Source organism: Chlorocebus sabaeus, chromosome 12 (assembly GCF_047675955.1).
Source record: "Chlorocebus sabaeus isolate Y175 chromosome 12, mChlSab1.0.hap1, whole genome shotgun sequence".
Taxonomy (NCBI): Eukaryota; Metazoa; Chordata; class Mammalia; order Primates; family Cercopithecidae; genus Chlorocebus; species Chlorocebus sabaeus.
This window is the reverse complement of record NC_132915.1, coordinates 83,096,241-83,106,186: the sequence shown is the minus strand read 5'-3', so window position 1 is coordinate 83,106,186 and position 9,946 is coordinate 83,096,241.

Genomic DNA, 9,946 nt, shown 5'->3' with positions numbered 1-9,946 from the left:
AGGGCAGCTGAGAGTGTCTCAGGAGCAGCGAGGGTGAAGGAAGAGCTATTCAAAGGCAGACTTTTGCCTGGACTGTCAACTTTGGTAGGTCTGAACTGAACATTCCCTGGAGATGAACCAGAAGTTGAGAGACAGGGAAGGCTACTGGCACTTTCTAGACTGGCTTAGGCAGTGTAATCAAGGATCATAATCTTAGCTTCTGAGATGCTTCAGAGTTCATGCATTCCTTTTCTGGATTGTTGCAACCCGGATTCGTAGACTTCCAGGTGTAAAACAGCCACAGAAGTTATATGCAAAAATTTATGTGTGTCAGTGCAGGGGCTCTTCTCTCTCTTGAAAGCATCCATAATTTTAATCAGATTTACAAAAAAGAAAATGGCAGCAATTCCTGCGTTAAATATTTCTGAGCAAAGGAGAGAAATGATCTCAGAGGGTTGTAGAAATACCATCTTGACAATTCTTCAAGGAATAATGAAGTTCTACCAGTTTCCTTTTTCTTCTCAGAAAAATGGGCTTTGTGAAAGATAGGGTATAAATATTTAAATTTCAACAGTTGAAATTCAACTGTTTGAATTTCAGTTGAATTTCAACTGTTGAAAATATTTAAATTTCAACAGTTGTCTGGTTGAAACAGTTGTCCGGTTGAACATGCTTTTTTTTTTTTTTGAAACAGGGTCTTGCTGTGTTGCCCAGCTTGGTCTCGAACTCCTGGGCTCCAGCGATCCTCCTGCTTCAGCCTCCTGAATAGCTGGGATTACAGCATGCACTCCTGTGCCCAGTTTAGGAATCTACTTTTCATCTGCATTGTCTCACTGAGCATCCCAAAGGTGATAGTGCACAGAGGCTAAACAGATTTTCTAGGTTGCACAATTTCTAATGACCAATTTCCAGATCTTCTGACATGTGTTAACAATCTTTCAACTCCAATTCTGAGACCTGGGCTCGTCCTCCCGCCCTGGGCTGCAGCTGGCCCTCCTTGTCCTGATTGTGAAGCTGAACCAACTCTTCTCTTACAGAAGAGATACTAAGGAGGGACTGGCCTGCACAGGGTCTTGCTGCTAAGGTGTCTGGAACACTCCTGAGTTAAAAGAGACACTGAACTGCGGCCTGAAGTGCCCAGTATGGCAGTGGCAATTTTTCATTAATATTAAGCAATTATCTCCCATGCACATGGAGAGGGGCTGCTTGTGTCCCTGAGACAGAGATGTCCTCACATGCGTGCTCTGGATGGGCACCTGGGAAGGGAGGGGTGAGAAGGGCCACGGAGCCTGTGTCCTGTGCCTGGGCCTGTCTCAGCTCACATAGCTACTTTTGCCACCTGGAAACAGAACAAGCTTCCTGGCTCCCAGACCACAGAATTTCCCCTCCCACCAAACCACCCCTCTGAAGTGTCTTCCCTAAACTACTTGAGTAAGCCCAACAGTTGGAAGAATGACCCTTGATCTCAACTTCCACGCCACCCCTCTACTTTCCGTGTCATTTGAGGAATGTGTGAGTAACCTCTGAGGTGCAAGAATATCCCCAGTGGAGAAAAAAAGACAAAATAAGATCATGATTTTAGCTGAAGCCACTTCGTTTTATGAGTAAAAGAGTCCTTTATTTCTAAAACAGTATTCTAGAGCAGATGAGATACATTCACATACTTTAAAAATCTCTATGGAGCGTACCTATGTGCCAAGCACAGTACTACGTGATTAGAATTCAGTGGTGAATGAGGCATTTACAGTCCCTGTCTTTGTGGATTCACAGCCTTGAGAAGAAAGTCTAGAGGAGAAATGGCTGGTCCAAGGTCACACGGTTGCTGGTAAAGACAAGGGCATCCTCCGAAGGTGGATCATCCTCGTATTGTCTCCTCTGGCCAGGCTGCGGCAGATGGGGTCATAACCTCCACGCTGTCTGTCTCCATTACGTATTTCTCAAGCCAGAGAACACAATTCCCATCATGGTTGGAAGCTGAAACCAGGTTTGGCTAGGAAGGGCATTTCCTCCCTCAGGCACTGGGCTGGATGCTGGAGCTGGGCGGGGAACATGAACGACCTGCCTGGTTCCATGAGAACGGTTGTGTCCCTATCCAGGTGTTTCATCCTGGCAAAGGAATGAAGCCCCAAGCCCTGGGCAGGTTTCAGCAGCTCATGGGGAAGCCACCTGACCTTGCTGGCTGGCAGGGCTTCTCTGTCCCTTCCCAGTTGTCAGGCCACTTTCCCTGCCCCAGGCACCAGGTAAGGACTGCATAATGAGCAACTGCACCCGCACTGTCATGCTGAGGCCCAAACGTGCAACTTCCGCATCTGTACCCTGTCACCAGCTTATTAAAATGATGTTTTAAATTTCTGTATTTTTCACTACACTATGAGACCCCAGAAGGGATTAAATGTTACTTGCCTTAATCAGAGGAAGGATGTGTGTACTCATACCTCAAATACAGGGGCATGAATGCCCAAAGCTGAGGAGCCATTTCAGATCAACAGTACACTGAGACATATTAAATGCTTGGTACTAGACCAGATGGTGCAAATGCAAAGATAGACAAATCATGCTTCTCATACTCATGAGAGGCAGGTATTCACATGACTACATTACAGTGCGCCAAGATAGAAACAGTGCATTGGGAAGGTAGTGATACATTTAAACTTGGGAGAAGAGGAGGTGGAGAAGGCTTCCTGAATGCAACATTGTCACTGGAGCTAGGCCCCAAACATTGAGCAGACATTCCAGGAAGGAAAACTACTAGAGCAAAGTCATGGAGGTCTTACAAAAGGGAAAGACCACCACTGTAGCTTGTAACACTCTGGTACAACCTAGGGGCCTGGTCATTGTGTGTGCGGAGTGCCCTGCCTAGTCTGCTGGGTACTGATGCTGCTGGTCCCTGGATTAATAGAGGCAGTGATGGCCTCCACCCCAGGCAGCCATCTCCCTCTCCACATCAATCAGGGAACAACTCTCTTGAGGATTTCTTAGGGGTCTTCCAACCAACAGCCAGTTGGCTTATGACCAAAGATATGAACAGGGTCCCCTCACATACCAGTGGGTTTGCTTTGAGGAGCACGTTGTCCCCTGGATGCTAGGAGGCCTAAAATTACCAAAATGCTCTCCATATAACATTCAGTATGTGACACTTCAGGTATGGACATATGCATACTTTTGTCCACATGTTCATATATACACAGGCATTTAATACACATACACGTTTGTGTTCATAAAGACATCTTAATGTATACGTATACATGCAAATGTAATTGACCATGTGCACACATGCCCATACCTGCAGTGTTTGCAATATGCAGTATTGATCCAGTACCATATGCACATGCAACCAACCTCTTGTGCCCAGGGTGGGGACAGCTGCTGCCCTTTGGTCTTGCTCTGTGCCACCGTCCACTCAAGTTTCTGCTCTCTTTTACATTTGATCTCCTTTCCACCTCTCATCTCATTGCCTTTATTTCAGTCACTGCTTACATCTGACTGTCTTTGAATTCTCTTTTGAAGAGTCCTCTGAAAATGCTGTAGGCTCAAGTGAGACTTTAGGGAGCAGAGGAATACTTCCTAGATTCACTCCTTTCGTTGTACCTTTTCCTGTGTGTGATGGTGGTGGTGGTGGCAGCTACTTCTTCATTCCTGACCCATAAGCAGAATAAAGATGTCTGTTTCCTCACACTCAGGGGAGATGCAATGGAAGGTCATGAAAAGATGGCTTTAAGAGAGGTTCCTGAGATGTGTTCTCTGTCCTTGGCACAGCTAGGTTGGCCTGTCCTTGTCAAGTCACTTGGAACCAGCGTGGTAGGGATCTCTATATTTAAAGTGCATCACCAACCTGAAACTGCCATTCCTGGAAGCAACCTCTATCTGGTTCTTCTTGTAAAAGAGCCTCTTGTGAGGGGAAAATGAGGAAGATCCACACTGGCTGCCTCAGACAGGGATCTCCACTTGGAAAGTTGCACCAGGAACTTCTCACCTTCCTCTTCTGAAGGGTGGACCCACAATCCAGGATGGCTCCTTTCCTTTTGGAACCTGTGTGCCTGCCTGGCTCCCATGAACTCTAAAGCTGGTATTTAAGATATTTAAGAGGAAGACATAATACAAAGGATTATTCCTAATTCTGAAAATTAACTCTTTAAATCTAGTGACTTTATCCACTGTTTAGTGGCTAAAATGTGTGCGTGTGTGTCTGTTACCCACTGTTTACTGGATAAAGTGTGCGTGCGTGTGTGTGTGTGTGTGTGTGTGTGTGTTGGGGGGTAATCTAGTATGTCTTTACTTAAAAATATTAGGTTCCCATGAATTTTATAGATGTAAAGATGAACTTCAGGTATACTTTTTATAATGGAATAATTTGATTGAGCTGAAGAACTACATTTGTTGCTACTGTTTTATGGTGCCAGATTACGAGTTAGTTCAGAGACAAGAATATCTAAGTGCATTTGTTTCCTCACAGTCCCAATGCTTCTTTCAGAAGATTAGGAAAAGTGGCATATTTTATTTTATATTTCTTTAACTGCTGGTGAAAGTGTCATTCTTCTCACCACTTGAAGATCTACAATCTGTGTTTTGTCTAACATGCATATTATATATAAATTTGGTATATATTTGAGTGGGAACCTTTTTTTTTGAGATGAAGTTTCACTCTTGTTGCCTAGGCTGGAATGCAATGGCGCTAATTTTGTATTTTTAGTAGAGACGGGATTTCTCCATTTGGTCAGGCTGGTCTTGAACTCCTAGCCTCAGGTGATCTGCCTACCTCGGCCTCCCAAAGTGCTGGGATTACAGGTGTGAGCCACCATGCTTGGCCGAGTAGTAACCTTTTATCATATCAGCTCTTACAACTTTTACCCATTCTGTTCCTTTATTTTATACATTCCATTATATTTTATATTAATAGTCTCAGAGAATGTTAATTGCTAGGAGCGTGTTACTCACCAAATATTTATGGACTGAAGATATGTTGAGTTAGAACAGATAGGGGGCATTGAGGTCATCTAGTTCAGGAGCCTAAACATTCACACATAGAAAATAAGGCTTAGCAGTCCCAGCTACTCAGGATGCTGAGGCAGGAGAATTGCTTGAACCCAGGAGGCAGAGGCTGCAGTGAGCTGAGATTGCACCACTGCACTCCAGCCTGGGTGACAGAGTGAGACTCTGTCTCAAAAAAGAAAGAAAGAGGAAAGAAAGAAAGAAAGAAAGAAAGAAAGAAAGAAAGAAAGAAAGAAAGAAAGAAAGAAAGAGAGAAAGAGAGAAAGAGAGAAAGAAAGAAAGACAGACAGAAAGAAAGAAAGAAAGAAAAAAGAAAGAAAGAAAGAGAGAAAAGGCTTAGAACAGTTTAGTGACTTATGACTTAGCCAAAGTTATAATGGTAAATCCAGATCAGTGAGCCAGACCTATGTCCAGCAAAGTTCTAATTACCACACCAACTGCCTCAACTCTAAAACATGGTTTCTGTTTTGGTACTACTGATGTTTTTGGGCCCGATTGGCCAGATAATTCTTTGTTGTGGGGAACTATCCTGTGTATTGCAGAATGTTCAGCAGCATCCCTGGCCTCTAACTTCTAGGAGCCACCAGCAAATGCCCCCTACCTCTGAACTGTGACAACTAAAAGTATCTCCAGACATTGCCAAATGTTCCCTGGGGGACAAAATTGGCCCTGGTTGAGAACCACTGCTCTAGCAAGAGCTAAACATTTCCTATGCATTTGTGGGAGTGATGTGTTTCCACGGCAGAAGTTCAGAAGGGGAGCCCGGCACTCCTCTCAGGCGGCTGGAGAACATGGAAAAATCCATCAGGTTGCTGGCTGGAGGCAACAGTTCAGATCCCTGCAAAGTGACATGGCAGAGAGCCAAGCGGGCTTTCCCAAGATAACAAGAGTTAAGCCTTGGTGAGATCAGAACCAAGGACAGCTCCAAGGACACTGGCTTTTCAGACACTTTGAACTAGAGTTCCTTTAAGCACAGGCAGTTTGGATTTGAATATCCTTTCCCCTACTCACCCACTCCACCAGAAACTGTCTGCTCTTTAATGTTTCCATGTGGAGATCCCTGTCTGAGGCAGCTAGTGTGAATCTTCCTCATTTGCCCCTTTACAACGGGCTCTTTTATAAGAACCAGAAAGTGATTGCTTCCATTAATGGCAGTTTCCTCATGCTGATGATGTGCTTTCAGAGCTAACCAATGTAAGCTTCACCCCTACAGTATGAGATTACTATTATTATTCTAATGTTACAGATCTGGAAGCAGGCTTAAAGGTTCCCCAGCCCAGTGTTACACAGCTAGAAGATTCTGGGCTTCAAGGTTGGAAAAAGAATATTGGCTTCAATGTCTGCTCTTTCCCCAATGCCTCTGCCAGGCAAAGTTTAAGCATCATATCCTCTATGAAGAACTTCTAGAAATTCCTTATCCTCATTAGAATTGGCCACTTTCTCCTCTGCCCCACACCTTAAACACACACACTTCACACCACCACAGCATCTATAATCCTTTATGGCACTTGTTTCTACACCTTCCTGTGCTAAACTGTAGACCTCCCTAAGGACAGGCCATGTGTCCCCAGTTACTAATGTGGCATCTGACACACATGAAGGACTTAATAAATGTTGTGAATAGATATATTTGGAGGAGCTACTGAATCAATAATACAGACAGGCTTCCATGATCAAATCCTTTATAGGCAGGTCTGCAAGAACAGTTCTCTAATTCCTGATACTGAACCCTTTTCTTTTAGTCTTAAAAAAACACAACCCAAGGGATGATTTTGGCAAATGTGGAAAACAAAGATTACTGACTCCTAGTATGATTTTCTACATTGTTCACACCACCGTCAGAATGACAAATTAAAATGAAAACGTGAAAGCTACTGAACAACGTAACAGATTTAGGTTATTGAATTTCCCATTTTTAAGATTAGAAAAGAAAATCCTTAGAGACAAAAAACAATAAAGGGCAGAATTAGTCCCTGAGTATCTCTGTAAGACAGGAAGGTCAAGCTTTGGAGAGAGTCTGGTTGATCTTTGGGGTTGGATACTGCTCTTCAAGGCACGACAAGCATCAGTTGACAAAGAACAGGCTCTCTTGTTTGTAGGGCAGCTGATCTCACTTATGTCAGATCCTTAGCCCCTGTGTAAAGTGGTGCTCAGGTGTGCCACCCACACAAGCCGTCTGTCCTGAGGAAGCACCTATTTTTAGGCTACAGAAAGACAACCTAAGGGCCAACTGTGGCCCGGAGCCCTGTTCACTCTGGAGTCTTGGACAGCCCTTCACCTTTCCTGTTACCCAGGCTGGAATGCAGTGGCTTAATCTCGGCTCACTGCAACCTCCGCCTCCCAGGCTCAAACGATTCTTGTGCCTTAGTCTCCCAAGTAGCTGGAATTACAGGTGTGTGCTACCAGGCCCAGCTAATTTTTTGTAGAAACGGGGTTTTGCCATGTTGCTCAGGCTGGTCTCGAACTCTTGGGCTCAGGTGATCTACACGCCTCAGCCTCCCAAAGTGCTGGGATTACAAGTGTGAGCCACTGAACCCGGCTGCTATTCATCTTTCTTACTTATTCACCTTCTAGCTTAGATGTCCCATATAGAAATGCCTCTCCACTCCAGGATTATATAAATATTTATTTATATCCTTCCTTCCTTCCTTCCTTCCTTCCTTCCTTCCTTCCTTCCTTCCTTCCTTCCTTCCCTCCCTCTCTCTCTCTTTCTCTCTTTCTTAGACGGAGTCTCACTCTGTTGCCCAGGCTGGAGTGCAGTGGCATGATCTAGGCTCACTGCAAGCTCTGCCTCCCGGGTTCACGCCATTCTCCTGCCTCAGCCTCCTGAGTAGCTGGGACTACAGGCACCCGCCACCATGCCCAGCTAATTTTTTGTATTTTTTTTTTAGTAGAGACAGGGTTTCACCGTGTTAGCCAGGATGGTCTCGATCTCCTGACCTTGTGATCCACCTGCCTCGGCCTCCCAACGTGTTGGGATTACAGGCATGAGCCACCATTCCCGCCCTTCCTTCCTTCCTTCCTTCCTTCCTTCCTTCCTTCCTTCCTTCCTTCCTTCCTTCCTTCCTTCCTTTTTTTGAGTTTTGCTCTTGTTGCCCAGGCTGGAGTGCAATGGTGCTATCTAGGTTCACTGCAACATTCGCCTCCCGGGTTCAAGCGATTCTCCTGCCTCAGCCTCCTGAGTAGCTGGGATTACAGACATGCACCACCACGCCTGGCTAATTTTGTATTTTTAGTAGAGACGGGGTTTCTCCATGTTGGTCAGACTAGTCTTGAACTCCCGACCTCAGGTGATCCGCCCGCCTTGGTCTCCCAAAGTGCTGGGATTACAGGCGTGAGCTACCGCGCCTGGCCACCATTTTGTCTTCTGTTGAAATTCCCTCCTATCTACAGTTGCCTGTGCTGTTATTCGGGATTGTCTTGTGGTTAGTGCATCAACTAGGTTTCTCTTCTGTGTGGGCATGCTGATGACCACAAATGATAAACTGAGGCTTTGCACTGTAAATGTTTTCACCATCACCATAGCCACAGGGCTGATCCAGGGGCTCTCTGAACAGGGCACGGTGGCAGAATATGTCACGCTTGAACAACAGAGAGGTTTGTTAAACTAAGCCAGTCAGATGCTGAAAATGGAGTTTCTCCAAATCACTTTCCATGGGAGGGCTTCCTGCAAAGATCCAGCAAAGATTTCCTGGATTACAAAGTGCTCTTCGTGTCCCTGAAAAGTCTTTGCCTCACTGTCCTTCACAGAGTGGCAGGTGAGTATCTGTGAGCTTTCCAAGAGCTTTCCAAGGTACAAACTCCTGCTTTTCTAATTCCATGGAGTTACCCTTTTGAGGGTTCATATCATTCTCATTTCTCTCAGTTGCTGGACAACGCACCCTTCCCCATATTTTTAAGGAGGAAAGGATTCCACAAAAAAAGTCCTTCTCATCCTTCCCTTTGACAATTTCCCATGTTGTTTTAATTCCAGTTTTCTGTAAGGACAAGCTAGATTTTCGTAAGGAGAAATACTAAGTGCTTTGTTCAGATTTCAAATGACCCACGGGCTAATTTTTGACGAGGAGTGGTTAAAGCATGAAATGTTTCTAAAGTAGGGAAATACTCAGGTTTGTTTCTAGATTTTAAGAAAGGAAAGGAATAGACACTGGTTCTTAGGAACAATGGGAAAGAAATGCTAACATGACTCCACTAAAACTACTAAAAGCCACAAACTAAGAATTCAGAATGTTCAAAGCAGTTAGAGATGCCCAGAGAAAGTTTTACAGACTGAACTCACCCCCTGCCTAAAGGAGGAGTCACTAAACAACCCTTTCCTTTTTTTTTGCAAAAGAATTCTAAAATGTAAAGAATAAATTCTAGGTTTTGATCTTTGTCTATTTCTTTCTACAATTCAATTTGCATCTTTAATTTCCTTCATGTTAAATTTACATTTATTCAGTACATACAGAATGACAAATTCTGTGAAGCACCAGGAATATGACAGACATATAGAAAGCTGAATGGGGACAGGCATGGTGGTTCATGCCTGTAATCCCAGTACTTTGAGAGGCTGAGGTGGGTGGATCACCTGAGGTCAGGAGTTCGAGACCAGCCTGGCCAACATGGTGAAACCCCATCTCTACAAAATACAAAAATTAGCTGGGCATGATAGCGGGCACCTGTAATCCCAGCTCCTCAGAAGGCTGAGGTGGGAAAATTGCTTGAACCAGGGAGGTGGAGGCTGCAGTGAGCTGAGATCGTACCACTGCACTCCAGTCTGGGCAACAGAGCAAGACTCTGTCTCTTAAAAAGAAGAAAAAGAAAGAAAGCAAGAAAGCTGGATAGATAAATGGATTGAAGAATGAATGGAGAGAGATCAGTCAGGAAACCAGTCCTGGGTAAGAAATAAGGCACAAACTATGAACAAATGGCAGTTGGAGTGGGTAGAGGGACACCTCTTCCCCATTTGTGAAATTTCCTTCCAGGGTAAACTATG